This window comes from Drosophila navojoa, chromosome 2, assembly GCF_054131105.1.
Source record: "Drosophila navojoa isolate 15081-1374.11 chromosome 2, UAZ_NAV_1.0, whole genome shotgun sequence".
In the NCBI taxonomy this organism is placed as follows: Eukaryota; Metazoa; Arthropoda; class Insecta; order Diptera; family Drosophilidae; genus Drosophila; species Drosophila navojoa.
The window spans coordinates 14,836,538-14,859,693 of NC_142890.1; the positions used below are offsets into that span (position 1 = coordinate 14,836,538).

Consider the following 23,156-nt stretch of genomic DNA (forward strand, 5'->3'; position numbering starts at 1 on the left):
AATTTTCAGCTTCCTATCCAAGGCGCGACGACATCCAAAATCAAATTAGCTAAATGTATTTATCTTGTCAATTGGCAAATGCGAATACAAATGCCAATGCAAATGCAATTTCGATGCGACTCCGACTCCGATTCCGATTCTGATTCCGAATGCCAATCACTGTGAATCAGACTCTGAGCGGACAGTTCATTAGGCGGCCTCGAGTTGAGCCTGAAGCCCAAACTTGAAGTTGAAAAGTTGCTAAAATGTTTACAAGTCACTTTGCGGATCTGTCTCTGTGCCCGCTCTCGGCTGCTGCCGGCGCACAGACAATCCGCGCTACTGTTGTCTGCTGTCGGCTGCTCTCGGGCTGGCCCCGAGCCTGGGCCACGTGAATTGTTTGCTTGGTTCAGACGCTCTCGCCGCTCGCCGCTCGCCGCTCGCCTCTGGCTATCTGGGCAGCTAGCTAGCTGCTATTTGTTTGTCAACTGCGTAGCCGTTCATGGTCGCTGGCTTTCGTTGGCTTTCTGCTTTGCACTGATTGCACTTTGCACAAGGATCTGGCAGTAGCTTCTCGCGCGACGCACATAAAGTGTCATTCCGTAGCTGCTAATTGACATCGCACACAGCCGCCAGACACTGTCATTGCCAGCCCGGTAGCCGGCCTCTACGCCTCGACTTGGCCAATTGTTCTCATCCCAGTCGCCTGGCTCCATTCATGCAATTTGAATGCGCGCGCGGCGCGTTTCAATACCCTCACAATAGATGCAATTGATCGCAATGGGCGTTGTGGAACCTATTCATAACTGAAAATAAAATATGCAAAAAATAATTCATAAAAAATTAAGAATTTTTTTTTTTATATATTTAACATAAGTTATAAAAAATGAGTTTGCAGAGAAAGTCAAATAAAAAAAATAAACTAATTAATTAACTAATATATCTTTTTGATATTTTTTCTATTAACTTAAAATATTTATATATTATATTATTTATAAAAAATATTCAATATTTATTTTTCATATTTTTTCTCTTATTTTTAAATATTTATTTATATATTTAATATTTATTTTTAAGTTTTTTCTCTCCGTTTTCGCTTTTTTGTTTACATTTAAAATTATATAAAAATTTGTTGAACGCTGACAAACATTTAATTAAAATTATTTCTCCTCTCAGATATACAAATTTCGTCATATTCACAATTGAATGGCACAGTGAATAGTTTTATTTGCCAACTCATTCACAATTGTGGGCCGGACCGGTTCTCTTTGGCCGGGCAAAGTGTATTTGCGCCTCGACCTGCTAATTTGGTAGCCATACATTGTGATTGGGTTTATTTATAGAGCCCGGTAGCTGTGCCACACACTCAAAGTGTCGCAGTTAATTGGCAAATGTGAGTCAAAGTTTATAGAAAAGTGCCACAAACAATTGGCGTGACGGCACTTTGAAGTCATAATAGATGTAGCCGAGTGCTGCATCCACTGGAATGGACGGTCTTGGCCCGATCTTGGTCACTGAAGTGCCGACTCGGCCCAGCGGACGAGAGACGGCAGCCCAGACTGGGATCGAATGGGTTCGAATGGACCTGGATCGGAGCCACACTGTGGCCGGGCACTGTTGCCATATTTGCATGGTCAATATTGACGCCTGGTAGTTGGAATGGCCCGGCCAACTGACCGAGCTGAAGAGTTCGACGGAGACGCAAATAAATCATAAATACTGCGCTGGCCGCATGTTTGGCAAAGTAATTGAGTAAGTGGCACTGGCAGCGGCGGCAACGGCGGCGGCGACTTGTAATACCCATTAGCATTTGTTTGTGAAGGTGCTGCACGATGCTGATGGCGATGCCGGTTGCCGCAGAAGCCGAAAGTCATACGGCGTAACACAAATGCCACATTAATTGTTTCAAGTTGACGACGCGTCGGCAGCGGCGGTTGCTGCGCAAATATTTGCGCTCATTTTCAAGTGGCAAGATTATGATGCATTCACGCCAAGCGGCAGCAGCACCAAAGCGATCCATGTGACTGATATTTGCAGTAAACTCGGTAAGAGAAAGAGTGAGAGAGGCTGAGAGTGAGAGAGACTTAGGGCCACTTGTGTGTTCCAGTTATTGAGTCAAGTTGCGAGGAGTTTTCAGTTGGCAGCCTCAGCTGCAGTTATTAATTGGTATTTAAAGTAAAGAATAATGTTAGCTCAAACAAAAGGACACAACAAGCACTTGAGCCCAGAGTGGCAGAGTGGCAGAGTGGCCGAGTGGTGAGTACCTCATCCATCCATCACCCACAGCGTCTCGAGTGCGCCGACTGTGCACAGCCACACAGTTTGTATATGTATATGTATATGTATATATAGGTAGACCAAATTGCCTTTCAGTTAAGAGGCAGCTGGGTGCTCGGCTAAACCAACACTAGCAACAACAGCAGCAACAACAGCAACAACAAGCAAGTGCTGCGCACTTTTTCGACAATCGTTAGAGGGCCCGAGAACCGCAGGACACAATCTTTTTGCTTTGTTTCTGTTCGCCATTGGCAGTTTTATTATTTTCACACTCGAAAATAATTGCACGCTGTGAGCTTAGCCAGCTACGAGCGCAGACGCTGAGGCACCACACCCAGTACAGGCACTAGGCACTCGGCCCAAACAGACCTCAACGTGGTAATTGTCTGACTGTCCAAAGTTTATGACGACGACATGGCAGCTGTGGCCCCTGCCTATTATCTAATGTCAGAGCCGGCTTGGCCAGGCAGCCAGACAGCCAGGCCAAATCGAGCCAAGTCGAGCTGAGCCGTTAAAACGGCTGCCAAAACATTCAATAAATATGTTGGCTCATATAAATTATGGCGGCTAATGAACACGCGCGCCATTTGCCGCCAGCAATCCAACAGTTACATATCCTCTAGACACAATAAAGCGCGGTTGCATCTGCCGCTGCCGCTGTCGCTGCTGCTGTCGCTGCCTCTGCCTCTGCTGCTGCTGTTGCTCCACGCTTATCAACCGCCAGCAATCTCAAAGATTTCTTTGGAAATTTACTATATCAATAGCACCCAACAGACAATGTCGACACTTTGGTAGCCCGAGCTCTGCTCCGCTCCGCTTTGCCCTGCCCTGCCCTGCCCTATCCTCTCCTGCCCCGACAGCCGTTGCCTTTATGAGCAACGTATGGCAGCCAATTGTAGTCATGTTGAGCCAGAGTTTTCCCGTGCCCTTCGCTTTTTCCTGATTGAAATTTGTGAGCTACTTGGCTTTATGGATTGCTAATTAATGGAACCTACAGAAAGGAAAGACCAAAGAGTAACGAACATGTGGCCCGAACTCTTCCTATGACAAATGCCTGCGACAGAAGCTGAATTGAATTGAATTGTAGATATAAAAGATATTTTGAAATAGCATTCGTTGTCGTTAAAAGTTTGTCTGTAAAGCTATATACGTTATAAATAATGAAAGCACTATCTACTGTAGCTCATAATAGATTATGTGTTAATTCTGCTTTTAATACATTTAAACGGTGTTATGAAAGACCGAAAGTTTAATAAGATTTTACTAAAATCAGAACAATTAAAAGTTATTAAAAATTATTTACTGTCCTTAATTTTTATAAAACCTCAGGAACTTATCAGACACAGACCTATGATAATGGTTAAATGTGATATAGTTTAAAACGCATGTATGTAAATTTTTCGGTTTAAATAATTATTTCAAAGGCAAATATGCAATTTCGAATAACAAATATATTTTAAAAATCATTCCTGCATTTTTAATTTCATTGATTATTTAATTATAATTTTTATACAAAATCTAGAATGGATTAACTACATTTGACACTTAATTAAATATAAAACAAACATTAATACATTTTATATAATTTGTTTAAAATATTATCTTGTAATTTTATATTGTAGAATATTTTGCAACGAATAAATTTAGAATTTATTATTTTAATGATTTGCAATTAATTTCCTCATAAAAAAATAATATAATAAACGTATTTAACAGAAATCGTTGGCTTTTATAAATATTAATTTATATATAAAATATATTTATAAATAATTTATTATTTATACAGTTTATACATTACAGAAAAATAAAATAAAAAACAATTTCTAAAAAAAATAAATAAATAAAAATTAATAAAATAAAAATAATAATAATAATAATAATAAAAACAAATGAAATAAATAAATGGAAGCAATTATTTGTTCACTTAAAAAGTAAATTACAAAATTATTACAAATCCACTGAGACTTGAGTCCATCAAAATCACATTTTGTCAAGGGATTTGAGGGTTTTTATCAAGTAGAAAACTCCAGTATCTCATAAGTACGTTCGCTTCGCCTTTCAGCAATCAGACACAAAGCGAGATCAATAATAATAAATATCTTTTAATTATGTTTCCCAGTGCGCTGCCAATCAATAATATTTAGCCAGAACCGAGGCAGCTGTTTGAGCCCCAAACAAAGGCTCGTCAAGGACCAGGTAGGGCAGCAATTGAAAAGTGCAAACTCTATAGCCGATAAGCGCATAATGCCCCGTCTGCACTTTGACTTCCAAATTGGCTGCTCCTGCACAACAAAGAGCCAAATCCTGCTAATCCGCTTGTAGTCTCTGCTGCCTTTTTGACACTCATCAAACGGCTCAACAACTTGCCAGACTCAAGTGCTTCGTGTGTGTGTGTGTGTTTTGGTGTATCTTTTGCATATTGGCATTGTTTTCTGATTTTTCACACACAGCAAATTCAGTCGAAAAAATAAAAATAAAAGAGAGAAATATCAAACAATCGGCTTGTCAGCAGCATGGATGTCAAGGGAGCAAAGTACAGTTCATATTCAACTCATACTCGTGAAGTGGATGATGCATTCGAGTCGCATTGTCGTCGAGTTCATTATTAAATCGTTTTGGCTTGTCTTGGCCGCTTGACACGTGATCTGGCCACACACACGCGCGCACACTTCCAGCTGGACATGACTCGGCCAAAATGGCCTCCGCTCGTATGCAGATGACGATGATGTTGCCACCATTTATGGCAAATCAATTAAGGTACTGCTATCTGTAGTGCTCAGCTGCTGCCCTGTCCCGCTTAATCTAAACATAATTGGCTCGTTGCGCTGCACAAAAGCCAAAAATAATGAGGGTGCAATAGCAACGGCAGGCTAATGCAGAGACTCGGACAGATTCACAGATTCACAGATTTACTGATTCGCAGGCAATCAAAACAAACAAACAAACAAACACACAATCAAAGAATGAAACGCTGACTGCCAAATATCGAGATAAACATCTCCATAATAAGCTGAATTGGACAGATCGCCTGATATGAATTTTGATTGGGATGCGAGCGAGATGGCGCTACGATACGAATTGCGCTGGCTAAGAGGAACATATGCTTTAATTGCAGCTTGTTTGCCTCATTTATGGCAGTTGGCACAACTGACAGGCGGGCAGGCAGGCAATTAAATTGCGCGTCAAGGACTCGCATTTGTATGCGGGCCCAGGCGCAGCCTTGGAGGTGCCAACAAGCATTCGACAAAGGCCCAGTTCGGATTGCAATTGCCAGGGAATGCAACTGCAGCAGTTGTTGGACAAACGTGAACGCCTCCGCCGGCATCAAGAGGCTGCCGATCTGGGCTGGGGAGTGACCAAAACAATTTTCAAATTAAAAACCACTAAAGATGCAGTTGACACGCTTCATATATCAACGTGGCCGAAACTGTAGCGCACCTTTTTTGATTTCCGGGAAAATTGGCCGGCTCTGTGGGCATGGGGCGTTAAGGCAGTTTGGAAAACACTTTGGTGTTTGGCACTTGGCACGCTGGCACGCTGGCACGCTGGCAATTAGATGCGCTTCACTTGAACCTCTTTAAAACACAATTGCCAGCAAAAACAACTCGCACACACTCACTGAAACAAAAGAGGTGTAAAATGTTGTAGTTCGTGTGTGTGTGAGTGTGTGTGTGTTTTGCAAAAGCCGCTGCCAACAATGGCTGGCCACTGATTGAAACAATGGAGCGGGCCAGGGTCCCGGCCCAGGATGCAGGCAGACAATCCAGCTCAGACAATGGCCAAGACGCGGTGCGGCTGCTACAGTTTTTGCAATTCGAAAGCGTGTAAAAGACGTCGGCAGCGACTGCAGCGGCGACCTGCAGCCCAAAAGGTGCGCAGACAGCACAATGCGAATGCATTGTGTTGCAAGCAGAGGCGCTACAGCAACAGCAACAGCAACGGCAGCAGCAACAGCAACAAAATCTGAAACCAGAGACCAGTCAGGCCGAGTCAGAACGTCTGCTGCTTATCATAAACTGATTTGTTTTCTCGAGATTGTTGTGGCAAGTTCAATAAACCCCGAGCGAACCCCAAATTCAATAAACTCCAAAAATTACGGAGCATCGGCGATAGTTGGGGCGCTTATCAGCTCAAATTAAAACATTGCGCTTGTAATTGTCCATGGCAGGATAACGCTGCTGACAGCGAACGGCCTTATCAACGGCCGACTCACTATGTAATTGAGGCTGTCGTTGAGTGTCTGTGTGTGTGTGTGTCCGCTTGCCGCTCTAATCAGCCGGCATAACGCTTGACTAGTCTCAGTGGCAAACGCTTATCGCTCCACACTCTCTATCTCCATCACCCTCACTCTCTCACTCTCCCTCTCTCTCCCTCTCCCACTCCCTCTCTATGTACATAATTACGTGCAGTAGATAACCCCTTTCCCCGTAGCCGGAGTCGTACAGCATCTAAGTATCCCATTGGCATCGAAACTATCGCGTTGCCGGGCAAGATTTATGGACTTGGGCTGACAATTAGCTCTGATAACTTTTGGATGCGGCTCGGCTATTCCCCAGTTGCCATTGGAAAATTGAAATTGCCTGTCTAATTTCGTGAAATATTGTGCCAGGGCCCAAAAGCCGAGACTTTGCCCCGGCATTGCAATTATCAATTAATATTCGAATAATTCAAGCACTCTAAATGCCGGACTGCACTAAGCGAAAATACTGTGAATATATGTATGTACATAGAGTAAAGTAAGCTAGTGGATCATAATTAGCAATTGGTAATTGGCAATAAATACGAACTTGCAGTTAAAAATCAGTTAAACTTATAGAGCTAATAATATATTTTTAAATAATTTATGGTTAATAAAGGCAAATAAAAACGTAAGATTTTTATTTTTAAAGGCAAAGACAGATGGTCATAATATTGTAATCAACACACCATTTTACCTTGATTTCCCCTTTTCCTCGACTTCAGGGTATAAATAACTAAAGGAAAAGTGCCTCATTATATATAACCTAGGGAAATATAATGAAGGACAATAAAGCCACGATTGCGCTTCTAATTGATAAAATTATTTTTCTATCATTATTTATATTTATCCGTAACAACTGAAATATTTATCCTGAGTTCCAAGTACCCAGTTTGCAGATTAATAAAGCTTTCGCTGCCTAATATATTTCTAAAGAATGTATACCAAAGATGAACGGATAGCAAGCTGTACATTAAAGAAAAATATATAATTTTCGCTGAGTGCACAAATATAGTATAACAAGTTCTCCATATTGCTTTTTAGCACTTCTAATTTCTACCCAGCTAAAGCTATACCAAATATAAAAAATAAGAATATAAAAAAGATTTTATTCCAAGTTTTTCTCAGCTCTAAAATCAAGCACAATCGACCTCAGGCATATCTAAGACGCCATTTAGACGGTATTTCTGTATTCATCATCGATTTAAACTGCTTCGATTCTAACCCGCTCAATTAGGCTAGCAGTATTTCTCCAAGTGTAACTCCACTCATACTCCACTTAGTTGCAGCTGGCCCTTAGCCACCAACAGCACCACCATCACCGCCACCACCGCCACCAGTGGGCGTGTCAGCTTGGCTTGCCAAACATTAAACGGTAGTTAATGCGATTAGAGAGTCGACTCGAAACTTGTCAATATTGTGCTGCGCTGCAGGCAGGAGAAGTGGAGAAACAAAAACACGCCAGACAGCCAGCTACTTTCTCCATGAAGCGTGCCCAGAACTGGCGCCAGAGGTGGACACTTGTCGCACATTCCGAGACGCGTCGCCTTCTTTGTGTATCGCATTACCAGGGCCGGGGAGTTGCCGCTGCAACAGCAACAGTTGCTCGTGGGTGTTATCCTTTCCCTCACACGCCTCATTAATACGGCTCAAGTTCTTCACGCCAGCGAACGGGCTGCCTAATGTGCCAAGTGTCACATGTGTAGAATCCCAAGAAACTAGACATCGTTAATAAATGACTTGTTATTGTTTCAGATTAACTTGACTGAAGCCGAAATGCATCCATGTCCCAGGCAGAGAAAGGCAAATTAAGCAGTTTGATTGAGTTATAGTAATTGACTGCATTTGCATTTGAATTAAATCGGCTAATCACAGCTCGAGCTAAACAAACGAATCTCGCTGTCGCATTTGACGCCATTTTGCTGCCGAGCTGGGGCAATTGAATCAACCCAGTGACACATAGGCTATGCGATGCGATATGAAATGCGATTCCCATTCAATTTATTGTTATTGCAGAGCAAATGGCTGTCTGGCAAAATGGCATGCAAATAGCTGTGCCAATGGCAAATGCATTAATGGCCTGCTCCCTCTCTCTCTCTCTCGGTCATTATGCCTTTAGGGGGCAGAGGCAGCGGCGGGCATATTCATGCCGGTCAATTGCCAAACGCATTGACATTATTAACATGCACGGCGTCCAGTGAAGCGGGCTAAGCAGATTGGGGTATATTATTGCCGCTATTACGCGCATTGTTATCCTTTCAACGCAAAATGGCCGCCGACATGTGCGCTGGACCAAACATCGCCGATGCTTGACATTCAAATGCCGTTTGCCGTTTGCCATTGTTCCCAGCTAACTGTGCGCAACGAGCGCAGCGGGCAGCTGACGGCCGGCGATTAAAATCTCAGGAGCAGGCAACAAAAGTGCTCGCTCGGCAGCGCCATGCAAAACATTGGGCATGGTGTGAAATTTTTGGCATACGCATAAATTACACAGATTTCATTTCTTTTAATTTGATAAGTGCAAACTAGTTGAGGGAAAATGCATTAAAATTTTAATGCAAAGTTTACACAATCTAGATATGTTGTGGATCATAAATCTCCCTCCCTCTCCCTCTCTCTCTCTGTCTGTCTCTCTCTGTCTCTTTTTATAATAAATTGTTAGGAGTTTGGTATTCGCTGCCAAATGCAGCTGTTTCCGTTTGCTAAGCAAGTCGAATTGTAAATTTCTTAAATGTTTATTAATTGTTGTAGCTGAATTGTTAATTATAGATTATTCGGTGGCGGCATCGGCGCCGCTTAGTGTAGACAAACCTGCTCCAATTACAGCGCGGAAATTCCCACACGAGGGCGGAAATACGAGAGCAGATCGAAACGCTCATTGTCAGACTGATTGCCGCTGCAAGGATCGTTAGTGGCAGACAAGTTGGGCGCAACCGCAACAACACGATTCCCGGGAAGCAGTCCACATTCAAAGATGCAGCGCGGCAACCACACGCGGCGTTTCCAGGCCAGGCCAGGCCCGAGCCGGTTCGAGCAGACGCTTGCGGAGGCGGCTGCAGAGGCGTCGGCGGCGTTACAGATGCCGCAAGAAGCTGTCACTTCCAACACATGTTTTGACCGCATCAATAAATCATCGCATGCCAGGCGTGTCAGCATCAGATCAAGTCACTCGAAGCCTTCCTCAGCAGCTAACAACTCTTTTAGGCTAGAGAGTCTCTAATCTCAAATCATATATCAAGAGAGCCGAAACTAAGAGTCGTTTTATAGAAATTTTAATTACTCTCCCAGTCTCTCAGCCAACAATGCCTCAGCTCTCAGCCTAATAGATCCAATTGTATTTGCAAAAGATTATCTGCATTGGGTTCAAACCACATTGTCTCATTGAGTTCCCACGCTGCATTTGTAGGGACTGTGCGATTATCATAAATTGCTTGATTATCGTTTCATTTATTCCCAATAATTCTCATTTAGTTCGCGCCCGACCAGCAGAGCCTGCGTGGCATTATCTCTGCTAGACGATCTTAAGATACAAGAGGCGAAAGATGCAAAGTCAAGGACCCGGCTAACTGCCCACAGCTGAGATGCTCAATAAATTTCAATGTTAATTTAAATGAAATTCATTGCAGACGCTGCTCTCTCGCTCTCTAACTCTCTCTACCTCTCGAGAGTGACAGAGATAGATGGCGCGTTTCAATTATAAATCAAGTAAAAATTTGAAAATTTGAAAATTCATCGCCACTTTAGTAACCCCTAATGACTCTTATGTTGGAATTGTTTGGGCAATCAAGTCAAACCAAAGGCGAGCCAAGTCCTGGCCAACCCCCAGAGCTAAATTAGCCAGTAGGCAGTAGGGCGCAGGGGTTGGCCGAGGCACGACGAGCAAAAGGTGCAAAATGCACAAATGAGTATAAATATTTTCACAATTAACGAGAAATTAAAGGCGACAAAGATGCATGGCGGTAAAGAGAAAAGAGAGATAGACTGAGAGAGTGAGAGAGAGATAGAGAATAATCGCGGCTGCGGCAATGATCCTGGCTAGCATTTGATCCTGTTAGAGTCAGACAAACAAATAACAACCACTTCAAGGACTTGGTGGAGGGGTGCGGGCACAGTGGTACTCCAGCCAGACAATGGGCAGAACACGCATTTAATAGACTCCGAGCAGGCTGATGCTGCCGCTGCTGCTGCTCCTCATTGAGCTGATGATGATGATGTCCTTCTGGCATTTAATGCGTACAAAATGTCTAATAAATTAACTTCACTTCACTGTTTGTTAGCTGAGTGCGTCTGTCTATCTATCTGTGTACTGTGTGTGCGTGTGTGTGTGTGTGTGTGTGTGTTGTGTTTTGTGTAAGTGGCCTGAAAGAAAAATCGTTTTCAAATGAATTTCAATGCAACGAAGCGTAAAACATTTTATGCCGCGCGTCGTTTTTGGGGTGCGGCAACTGGGAACGGGAGCTGCATAAAAGGACATGCGGCGGCTGCAGCTACCCAAGAGAGAGACAGCGAGAGAGACAGCGAGAGAGAGAGAGAGATAGCCTGAGCAGAGATATGGATATGCTATTAAACATTTTATTAATGAATCCTTTCAATTGTTAGCGCGTGATTTCACTTTCACATGCGTTGCTCTGCGGAGCGCAGGCAAGGACAATTAAATGACAGCAGGCTGAAGGACGCGCGGCTTCCTAAATAGGGACACCAATTGCTGTTTATGAAATGCTGCTCAATGAGCCAGAAAGCATATCGAACGTTTAGTTCGCCGTAAATATGATTGCTTATAAATTTGGAGTCCTGTTGCAGTGAGCAGCGCCTATGAAAGGATAACAGATGAAAGTTGCCTTGCCGCTACTGTTCGCTGCTCTGCAACGGTGTCAAATAATTTCTTAGATTTTCCTCAACGCCTGCCTCAGTGAGTCTTCAATAATTGCCTCTCGTTTTTCGATATTTATGACTGCGGCATGAGCTGCTGCGCTTTAAAGAGAATTCACGTGCTGTGTGGATAAACTACAGAGAGAAATGTGAGTTATGCACACAAAAGTATGCTACAATCGAATGTTGCTTCAATTCCTGGTATATCGGACTTGAAATTGTTGCGACAGGTTGTCATATATCCTATTCATTCAAGGATATTCAGTAGTATTATTTTATTAGATTGAAAGAGATTTACATTTACAGTCTAAGGACATGTAATGTCAATCCAATAATAGGGTTTTTATATCTTGTTATATTCCCTAGAAATACTCAAATGATTTATAGCAATAGTATTCGAAAATCGTTATTTATTCCTTGAAAATACTACAGGCAGAAGTAAAGATGTTCTATTGACTTCCCTGAAACATTTAGTCCTGATTAGAATGATGATGTGACTGAAGTTAATTCATATCCATATAAATTCATTATACCTACAGTTTTGATTATGCCTATATTCTTCTATAAGAAAAGCATTTGCACAATTTTATTATACACATAATTTATTTGTTAGAAAGACTATAAGAAGAAGAGTAAGAGAGTAATGATAATGATCTCGTCGTATATTCTCAACTCAATAAATACGCTTCGCTTAAGAAAACTTCGCATCTGTCCCATTAAAACCTGACACTCCACCATTTCAAATTGATATTATGACCCAAGCTAATTTAGATTTTGGTAAATTATATTGAAAGTCAAACGGTTCTCGATGCAGGCAGCAGTCGGTGCCATGGACTGAGTGAATGGGATGAGCTAACAAAGGACAGCAGCGTTGCCATTATGAATTGGCTTTGAAGTGCCAATGAATGGTAGAAAAAATCGTGGTATAGTTTTCATTATGAGCGAACCATTGAACAAATTTACTCAATCTACATCTCTTTCATCTGGCTCTCCCTGTGTCTCTGTCTCACTGTCTCGCTGATATATTGTTGTTTGTTTGTCACAGGCGGCACATGCAGCGACAACGACTAATACGATTATAAATATTCGATTATTAACACTCGATTGCCTTCCGACATAATTAAGACATAAGAGTCTATAGAAAGCGTCGCCTCGATGAGGCTGAGCAAATAAATGAAGAGTCGAGGGTTACGAGCACTACTTATTTACAGTACACACACACACACACAGAGACACAGGCACACGCACACACAGACATCTGCTCAACAATGGCCGCGGCGAAATGTCACACGGTGGAATTGGCTGACATTGGCTGATAAGTGACATGTGCTGGGGATGCACTCGACTCGGCATAATGGCCTGCTAATAGATTCGTGTACAGCATTTAAAATTAAATGTGAAACCACAAACGGAACAGCGATAAATGCTGATGGAGGGGCCAGAGCGGCGCGACAGCGGCTTTACTTAAACATCTCGTGATTAATGAGCTACACGGCAAATAATCTGAATCATATTCGAGTTGACTTGACTCGATTAAAGTTGAATAAGCGAATGCAATGGAAAAGAAATATTAGGTTTACTTTTGTTCCCCTAGGTGAGCAGTAATAATAAGAATAATATAAAATTAAAAAATTAAAACAATAGAAAATTAAAATAATGGAATATTTAAATATTATTATATTAAAATACTAAAATATTAAAAAAGAAAATTATTAAAATATAAAGGACTAAAATATTGTAATACTAAAATAATAAAAAATTAAAAAAAAACGTATTAAAATCATAAGGGATTAAAATATTAAAGTACTAAAATATTCAAATATTAAAAGTCGATGATCTGTCCAGCTAAAAGATAGATAAAATATATGCAAATAGGGCAAATAGAGTATATAAATTATAGAGTACATATTTGGCATATCAATTCAAGCTTTGGCATTCTAGATCGGTCATGGAGCTATCCACAATGTGTTTGATTTGCTTAAAGTAAAAGGAATTCATATATAAAGATAGAGTTCAAATTTTATTGTAATATCTGTCGTTATATTGTACAATTGACTTTTTTTTAAAGATTTTACTATTAAGGGCTCATTATATCTTTGATTCTTTCTGTATCTGTCAGCAGCTTTGTAATTATTGGCAATCCTATAAGTTAATGATAATAATATTTAATTAAGAAATAAATATTAGATAATAATTAGACTAATTGAAAATGGTAATGCGAGTTGCAAAAGAAGCTAAAATAATAAAAAATGCTATTATTTAATAATAAATTATTGTTCACTAAAACTCGGGGCTCTCTTCCCTTAAACATATCCATTCATTTGAATCGGTTAGAGGGTATATTATATACAAAGTTTTCATCTCACTTTTCGTTTCACTATCAAAGTCTGAGCAATGACCCAACCATGAACCGACCTGCAGCGATTTATTAGCCGAGGAGATATTTAAATAAAAGAGGTGCGAATTTAACCATAATATACAACAAGATTAATAATGAAGTCGGCTTAATGGGCATAATTATGATACACAATACAGATCGTGGCAGCCTTGCCGCAACACCTTCTGAGTTATGGCATATCGAAAGGGAAAGGATGGGAGCTCGTTTAGCGCAATTAGCCACAATCGAGTTTATATGTCAAATTAATAAATAATCAAGTTGAAGGTGGCCACTGAACAAGTCGAGGTTAAGGCGCATAAATTTCACAATTTGAGGCGTTGATTTGTTGCCAGCGAACGGGTTTTTGCCTTCGGCCTGCAGCGACTGCGCACCGGCTTTTAGGTCTTGGTTCGAATCGGGATATGAGTCGGGCTGTGTGTGGGGATGTGTGCGGCCTGTCAGATGGCCGTAATTTCTGTTTAACTTTGGGCGAGCTGCTTCGATAAATTATCACAATTTGCGTTGCATTTAACGCCGCAGTCGCAGTCGCAGTCAGCGCCGCTGTCGCCGTCGCCGTTGGAAACGCAGTCGCAGTCGCAGCTAAATTAACAGAAGCCGAATGCAACTAATTTGCGACAAAACGCCCTCAGGTACTGGCCAGGCGAGCCAATAAATCACGTCAGCCCAAAGTGGGAGCCCGAGAGCAGCCGCTTGCCATCATTTGGCGCTCGAATTTGTTGTCGTCGTCTGCATGCGCGGCAAATAAATTGCCAGAGCTCGCTCGGGTCGTGGCTCACTCTGAGACTTGGGCACGGGCTCAAACTGAAGCTGAAGCTGAAGCTGAAACTCTGTCTCTGGGCTCTGGCTGAGGGCCTGGCTGGGGGCACGGGTGCCAATTGTGCAGGATCACCATGAAATGGGATTAAATCGCACAAAAATGTTCGTTAGCGTCAATGAAAAGGCCAAAAGCGCTGCAAAGCAGGCCAGCCCAATGCACTGCCAGGGCATGAATGGAACCAGACCAGCTCGTTCTGCATCTCCATATCGAACTGCAACTGCAGCGGCTGCTGCAAACGAGGCATCCTCCTAGTCGGGGCCAGCAACAAATTAACACCTTGGCTTTTGTGTTGCCACTTTGGGTACAAACAATAAATAAATATCACTCCACACGGCGCGGCCTGTCAAGGCGTCAGACAGCAGGAGGCGGGCGTCGCCGGGGCCGGGCAGCTTTTCAGTTTGCTTGAACTGCTTGCGCCGCATTCAGATTGGCAAATTTATCGTCTTTTAATTAAAGTGCAAGCGACCTGGCCCTCAGTCAGCGGAGCAAGAGCCAGCTAATTGCAGCTCAATGAGTCGCCGGCTCCGATCGCCGCTTGATACGGCTGACCATAGAGCCGGGTGCGAGCCAAGTGGCCAACTGGCCAAGTGCATTTCCGCTGCGCAGCAGCCCGATTAGATCTTGCCTGCCGTCTGCCATCTGCAGTCTGCAGTCTGGCAAAATAATTGACTGGTTTATCTGGCCCGTTTGGCCAAAGATGTGTACACACATCCATGTCGATAAGCTCCTGCACTAGCGATCGCCGATCTGCGCTGCTTCCTCATCAAAATTGAGTAATTTAACTACTCAATTCACGATAAATAACCCACTGTGAGCCGGCACACAGCAAGTGCCCAACTGCCCAACTGGCCAACTGAGGCGGCTACCCGGGCGGCGCGGGCGTCCACTGCCTCCACGTGTACCGCCCGTGTCGCTCACCGCTCACCGCTCGCCACCCTCCGCCCGCCGCCCGTCGGGCATCGTTAGCGGCATTTGAGGTGTTTTTGAAATTGCCGATCATTACGTGAAGACATACGCGGCACACAGCGAGGGCTGGCCGAAAAGTTTTCAATCTTACACAAACAGACAATAATACAATTTGCAAAATTGTGTATCTCATAGAAAATGTACATAATATATTATATTTAGATATAACTTCTCTCTAAAATTATTTACTGATCTTAAAAGCCTCAATGAGTATATATTATTACAAATATAATAATTATTTAAATAAATAAAAGAGTCTATATATTATAAATGAAATTATTATATATTTGAATTTTGAACTGGTTTGATATACATTTCTTTAAAAATTAAAATTTGTTTTTTTTTTTTTTTATAATAATTCAGGCTTTAAATAATTTATTATAAAATCTTGTTTCCTCTTCTTTTTTTTTTAATATTGAGGCTCTTATATTGACATTTTAAATTTAATTTAGACTGTAACTGATCTTATTTGGCTATTTACTTTTCTATACAATAAAATAAATTTTTTAAAATAAAATTTAAATTAAATATTTAAAATTAAATATGTATTTTCGGGTTTCATTGAGACTTTAACTGATCTGATGTTAATATTTTCTATAAGTTAAATACTTCTAAATATTAGTTAATAATTCCAGATGTCATTAATCAACCATATTATATTTTAACAATTCATAGTATATATATTCCATACCATAACTGTAACTAATAAGCTGATCGATACTATGCAGACAACCCTCGGGCCAGCCGCCGCATGATCAAAATGATCGGACCCATGTTTTGTGATCTTTCAGCGAACGTTCAACTTAATCACAGCGCACATTGTTCAGCTGCGACTTGGACTCGGACCGAGGCTGCAGGTGCGGGCAGAGAGGCTAACAACTGCAGAGATGTAAGTACGAGATACTTATTGCACACTTTGTTTCTGATCGAGCTGGTGCTGGGCCAATGCAATTTGGTTCATTGTTATAAGTGAGTGAGGTTAAGTACGAGAGTTATCTACGAGCCTTAGTCGTCCCAGTCGAACATCCTCTTGGCTCACTCTAACTGCCAGCTCGTACGCCGTCCTTAGTGTCAGCACCATCATCATCATTTGTAAAAACTGATTGCATTCCGCCGCACACACACACACACATGACAGAGTGTGTATGTGTGTGTGTGTGAGTGTGTGCTGGAGCAAAGGTGTTATAAAATTTGTTTAACTTAATTTCAGCGAGCGCCGCCACTGAGCCGAGCTGAAGAGAGAGTTGACGCGGCTGGAAGCGTGAGCGGCTCTCCTTTAATCAAGTCGCTGGGCCGGGTACGATCAATCAAGTCATCAATTTGAATGTGTTGTAGCACAAAATATAGTTATTTTCAATATATTTTCAGCAATAATTCAATTTGCAATTATCCCATCCCAAGTGTTTTGACTTCAAGACATCGGACAACGGACAACGGGCCACAGAGCTGGGATCGAGTTGGACTACGGCTGGCTATGGGCATGGGCTGTGGCCGTGGCATGGCTGGATCGTTGACCGATTCGTCGCGTCATCAAGCAGAACAAATGAGCGGCCCCGGGGCAGCTCAGGAGTTAGCGGAGATACCATGGCTGGTGTAAATGAACCCAATTGATTAAAGCGTAAATTAACCTGGGGTTAACAATGTTTGGCTGCATTTGTTATTAATCATTGCACGTATGAATGCCTAATCAGTTAATAAATTATGGCTGCCTTACGGGCGGCGACTGTCAAAGCTGAGCGACGGCTTTCCCATGATAGAAATTTCAATAAACGATGATTAGCCCAAAAGAAGAAAGTGCGATCGGACAAAGAGACGCCCAAAATCAGAATCTTGCGTGATAAACAGAGCAATAAATAAAAAAAAAAGAACTTTTTTTTACTCTGTCTCCTTTCAGTTAGTATCACAATCGAATCTCCAATTGAAACTCACTTCATCTCGGGGCTCAATTGAATACGAAATTGAATGAAAATCGTTCGCGATCCTCCTCCAGATTGACGAGAATTAATTTTTCATCATTACCAGCTCTGGGCGCTGATCGACACGATCGCCACAATAAATCAATCAACAATGCAGCCAGGCCAAGGCCAGGGATTCGGGCCTCAATGCAGCCCAGACACAATGTCTGACCAGGCCCAGCCCTATGTGGCCAATCCGCCAGACTGTTTGGAGCCGCTGCGCTGTGCCCGCTCTCGCGTTGATTTGTTTACAGTTTGACTTATCACAATTCATGCTTAGTTGGCACTTTTCCACCATTGTCGATCTTCGTGGGGCTGGGCCCGTCAGCAGCTCGATGCGAAGCGAGGGCCATGTCAATAGAACTTCTTCAGCAGCGCATTTTCAAGTGGGAAATCTGACAGCCCTAATAGTCATGCCACCGCACTTGGATTCACTTTGGGGTCATGGATTCTAGAAAGCCATGCTCAATCCAATTGGTCAAGCCTTCTCTTCGAATACCGAAACTCAGTTTGTTTCTAAATTGAAATTAAAATATTCATTAGCTGCGATTACGTGCATCGCAGACTCAGTGCCCTCAAATGCACCTAAAGACACACACACACACACATCTTATAACTGATGAATGTTTATATAAACTAATAAATTTGCAATATGTAACAGGCAACAGCTTAAACAATTTGCAATTGCATAATCCCAAGCTATAATATTATGAGTCTAGCCGTTAGGCTGAGAATTCCATATAAACAGATCTAGTTTTAAGTGGTACTATAGCCAAAATGAGAGACTCGCCAAACTAGGCTTTTGACAAGTAAACTGTCTAGTAACATCTATTTATATGTTTTATATGCTATATACACATGCAAGATATAACATGATTCGGTTTTTTATTCCCTGAACTTAATGAAAATGGGAAATTTGGGTATAATGATGTTATTAATGTGTGTTACAAACTAAAGAAGGCGTGGTGACCCCTTAAAGTATATTCTTGATCAGGACTACGAGCTGAGCCGATTTAACCCGTTAGTTTGCTGTGCATCCCTCCGTCCGTATGCTCGAACGCGTCGATCTTGGAAGATATATGAGCTAGAGACTTGAAAAAAGTTTTATTAGGTCCATGTAAACCTCGCGACGATAGAGTTTGTTTCTTTATATCAATACCTACCCCCGTTTTTCGGTTATGGATTTAGGACCATGTATATGTAGTACTTAGTAAGTATCCTAACTAAAATCCAACTACTACAATCTTCAAATAAAGTTTTTATTCCCTGAGTCCTACAGAATACGATTCCTTAGTCAGACTAAATTTAACTGCTCTTCATAACCTCATTCAGAACAAGTTGGCCGGGTGACTGTCTGGCTGTCTCTCGCCTGAATGTGCGGCTTGTCCAGCTGGCTAACGAACTCATTTGAGGCGGGGTGCGACAAGCGCGAGGCTGACTTTAAGCCGTGATCACAATATTTCAAGCTTTTTGTCGCTATGAAAATTAATTCAGTTGTCTAATTTTTGCAACATTTACTAAATAAATTGCATGCTGCCCGCGACATGGAGGGCTTCCTGCTAGCCAGAGGATTCAGCACTGGCAGCCATACGAAATGCCAGACCAAATCCCCACAACAAAGGCTGAGCCGGGGGAAGCGTGCATGTAAAATATTTTGATATTTGAGCTGTATTCATGTTAAGTTAAGCCTAGTTTATGAGTGTTGAAAGTGTGGAGCAGCCTGGCAGCCAGGTAGTCTGGAGCTGGTGCTCCGTGATTGCAACTATTGTTGCAGCCAAATGTGGCATGAAGTTTAAGGCTGCCATCAAATTTGGTAAAGACAATTTTAAATGCATGCGATATGGCTTATGAGGCGGGCAGCCGAAGAAATTCTCCGTAAAGCCCACTCGCTGCATTGTAATGCGCCTTTGTGTTAAACAAATCATAAATCAATAAAAGGAAAAACTAAGCTGCAGCATTCCATGAGCCGAGCTAGGCCGGCCAAGTCCAGGCTAGAGCCATGCCAAGCCATGGCAGACTCGGGGACTGTGGCCTGCCTTGCGAATGCCTGTCCACGATAATTGCGCATACACCTCGCTGAGCCTCGGCCCAAGACAAAACATCTTAACTTAGTGGTAAGTGCAGCCAACTAACTGCTACCACTAACAAAGACAACAGGCGAAACAGTGCCAGGCCTCAGGCAGAACGCAGCATGTGCTGTGGAAAGTCGTGCCGACAGCTCACGACTTTCTGACCGACTCCCAGTGGAGTGGAGGGAGGAGAGGAGAGGAGAGGCTGGCAGCAGGAACGAAACGAAACGGAACGGAATGGTCCAGCTCCACGTCCAGCTTGAGTTTAGCGCTTGCCCAGAGGCAAGTGCCAGCAGCTGTAAAACACTCAGCGATCGAACCGAGTCGAGTGGGTGGCGTCTCAGGGACAGGCGGCAAGGGCTGCAGCCTCGCCAATGGGCACACTATGGAAAATTGTCGCGCTGCTTAATCGACAGCAGCAGGCAGCCAGCAGCAGGCAGTCAGTCGGCAGCAGTTCGGCCAGGCTGGCAGCCAAAAAGCCCAAAGGAAAATTATTATCATAGTCGCTGCTGCTTTTTGCCTAGAAAAAGGTTGTGTCAACAAAAATGCTCAAGGTGTTGGAGAGTTCACGCTTTTGCCAACAGCAGCAGCAGCAGCAGCAGCAGCAACAACAACAACAACAAGCCAAACAACTGCTGCAACAATGCTGGCAACAACTACTTACCAGACCTTCAACAAGCATATTAAGCCACAAAATGAAGATATCGCCGGGCCGCCAAACAAAAGCTTTGCACTATGAAAAACTGATTCATGACTCTCTCGCTCTCGCTCTCTCTCTCTCTCTCTCTCTCTCTCTCTCTCTCTCTGTTTCTGTGCTGAAAGATCGTCGTGCAGCCCAGGCACGGCATAGTTGTTGTAAATTTGTTGCCGCCGTCGCAGCTGCTGCTCGTTGTTGTTGTTGCTTACCGGATTGGTGATTTACGGCATGCGTTGAGCATTGGGCTCGGCCCGAGCTACCATTGGAAATTTGCATGCCCAGCGCGATCCTGCCGATAATAAGAGTGCAGCGAGAGCAGCTAGCTATTCAGGCGAACTACTATCCTCCACCTCCTCCTCCTCCTCCTGTTCTTCGTTGTCGATTGTTGGAGTTGTTGTCGTTGTCGTTGTTGCTTACGATCTTATCGCTGGCAGAGTCAACGCTTTGGGTTTGGGCAAAGTGCCATTTAGACGCAGAGACCAATGAACAACAACATCAGCAACAGCGGCAACAGCAGCAACAACAACATAAACAACATCGAGCACAACAACAACAACAACAACAACTTAAACAGCAGCAGCAGCCACGTTTAGTTTGCACATTTTATGATTATGTTGTTTTGATTTTCATGATCGTTTAAGCCAGGCTTAAGCTCTAGGGCCAAGTATTTAGTGATCGCAGCTGAAAGGCAAAGGTGAAGCATGCTCAGTGCCTGGCCTGGCCTTTGATCGTGTTACTGATCGTGGCATAATTATTCCACAATACCATGTTCTAGGCAACATAATTAACAAATGAGTTTGTTACCACTTCAATAACAGCACTACGATGAGAATCGATGATCCTCAATTGGACTTCAAGTAAGGCATAGGAAAAGCGCAAGAGAATATTAAAATTGATTATTTTGAGTTCATATAAATAAACTAATAAGCTCTTTAACATACATAATTCTTCTTCTCTTATATTATATTTATCTAAAGATCATCTTAATATCTGTTCAATACTCAAATGCAGCTTTCTCCTAGCTCAGCACTCAAAATACTTTAAGTTTATTGAGTCAACATGAAAATCTTGAGCCGCTTATCGACTCTATAGGTATTTCCGCGTTCTATAGACAGTCGGTCTGTGCGTATGCATTTCAAACTCGTATAGTCACTAAATCAAAATTTAAGCAGTAATTAAAATGTCACAAATGCGCCCTCAAAAAAGAAAAAAAAAAAAATAGAAATTAAAAAGAGTTGTAAAATTGATTTACGATCTGGTGTGCGTATTCAAAGGAAAATCAGTTAATAGGTTCGCTCGCTGGGCATTTAATAAGGATTTATTGTTTCTCGCTAGATGCGTAAGCCTCCCGCCTGGCCCAGACGCTGCATGGAGGCATCGCAACTTATTTCCAGCTGTCAAAGGCCAATGGCTTAATGGGCTATTAAGTGGGCACAGCAGCGTATGCTCATAACTCTATGGAGATGATGTTTTAATCAACGTTCAGCATTCAGCATGCACGATTTTTGGGCTCTCAACGCTTAGTTGGCGTTTTATGAGCGTAGCCAACAAGGCCAACAGCAGGCCCCATGCCACAGCCATGCCGAATCTCCGTCCATCCCGCGCGCAGCTTCGGCTGCCGGCGGCATACGAAAGATCCCACTCATCATAACAGATATTTGTTATTTGTAAATCAAAGCGCATTTAAATGCCAGCTCATCTCTGGGCAAATAAATCACAGTTCTGTGACATGAAATTCGAGTAATTTAACAGAGTGAATACGCTGCCCCGCTCCACCCTGCTCTGCTCTGTCCAGCCCTGCCATGCCAAGCTCTGCCCCAAAGAAAGAGTTTATGACACCCGCTTCTTTAATTTGTTAATTTGTTTTTGGGCAACACATGGCGCAATTTATGTCCTGGCGGGACGCAAATGAATGACAGCCGGATAGCTTTATGTGTTTTAAATGAACCTCTATAAGAACGAAATCCACTACGAATAGCACTCGGGACAAAGCGCCTTTCCCAGAAAGACAACACATATTTATAATCGCATTAGATGGAGCTCCCTATCTGTATTATTATTATTATTTTTTTTTTCGCTCATCCACAAGGAGAGGCAACAAATGTATTTTTTATATACAATAATATTTGTAAAACTAATTTGTTGGTATTTTATTTAAAGATTTAGCATGGGCTAACTACATAGAGTTGCTTAAAAGCCAGCTAAAAATTGTATATACATTTAATAAATTTATTTAATATATTTCAAATTAATAAATTTTTTGTTATACAATTTATTTTATTTTTCATTTATTTATTTCTATACAAAATGTTAACACATTAAAATTAACTACTTGCCACATTTAAAAGCCAGCTTAAAATGTTGTATATTTTAATTATTTAATATATGCAAAACTAATAAATTTACAAAATTAATTTTATTTTGTATTTATTTTTTACATACCAAATTGTATACCAGTTTTTAAAGAAAAAAAATTGAAAATTTTGAGAATAAAAAATAATATTTAAAACAAATATATATTTTATTATTTCTATTTCTACACAAAATATTAAAAAATTATATTACATACAATTCCGTATAAAAGTCGTTTTAGTTACTGAAATGAGAAGTAATCTTAGCATACAAAAACTAACAAAATGATATGACTTTATTTTTAGGAAAAAAAAATGTATATGAACTAATTATATTTCCCATATGATTATATAAAAGTCTTCTAAAGAGCTCCTCTAAAAATCTTTTATCATGCCACAAACAAATAGCAAAACTCAAATCACTTTTCAAACTTAAAGCATTTTCCTTATCAACTTATTACTCAACTGAATACGAATAGCTAGCATATTTATGGTATACCCATTTCATATATATTCATATATCGCAGTCATCTAACTTTGC

The 23,156-nt window shown here is 41.8% G+C and overlaps 1 protein-coding gene across 1 annotated transcript in view; it reads right to left on the reverse strand.

Annotated features, from left to right (window-relative positions):
* The window catches only part of alph (protein phosphatase alphabet), a 79,396-nt gene extending 56,446 nt beyond the window's left edge, over positions 1-22,950 (reverse strand). Inside the window, exon 1 of the mRNA XM_089263701.1 lies at positions 22,943-22,950. The gene's annotated coding sequence lies outside the window, so the exon portion shown is untranslated. The remainder of the gene's footprint in view (positions 1-22,942) is intronic.
* Between the last annotated feature and the right edge of the window lie 206 nt (positions 22,951-23,156).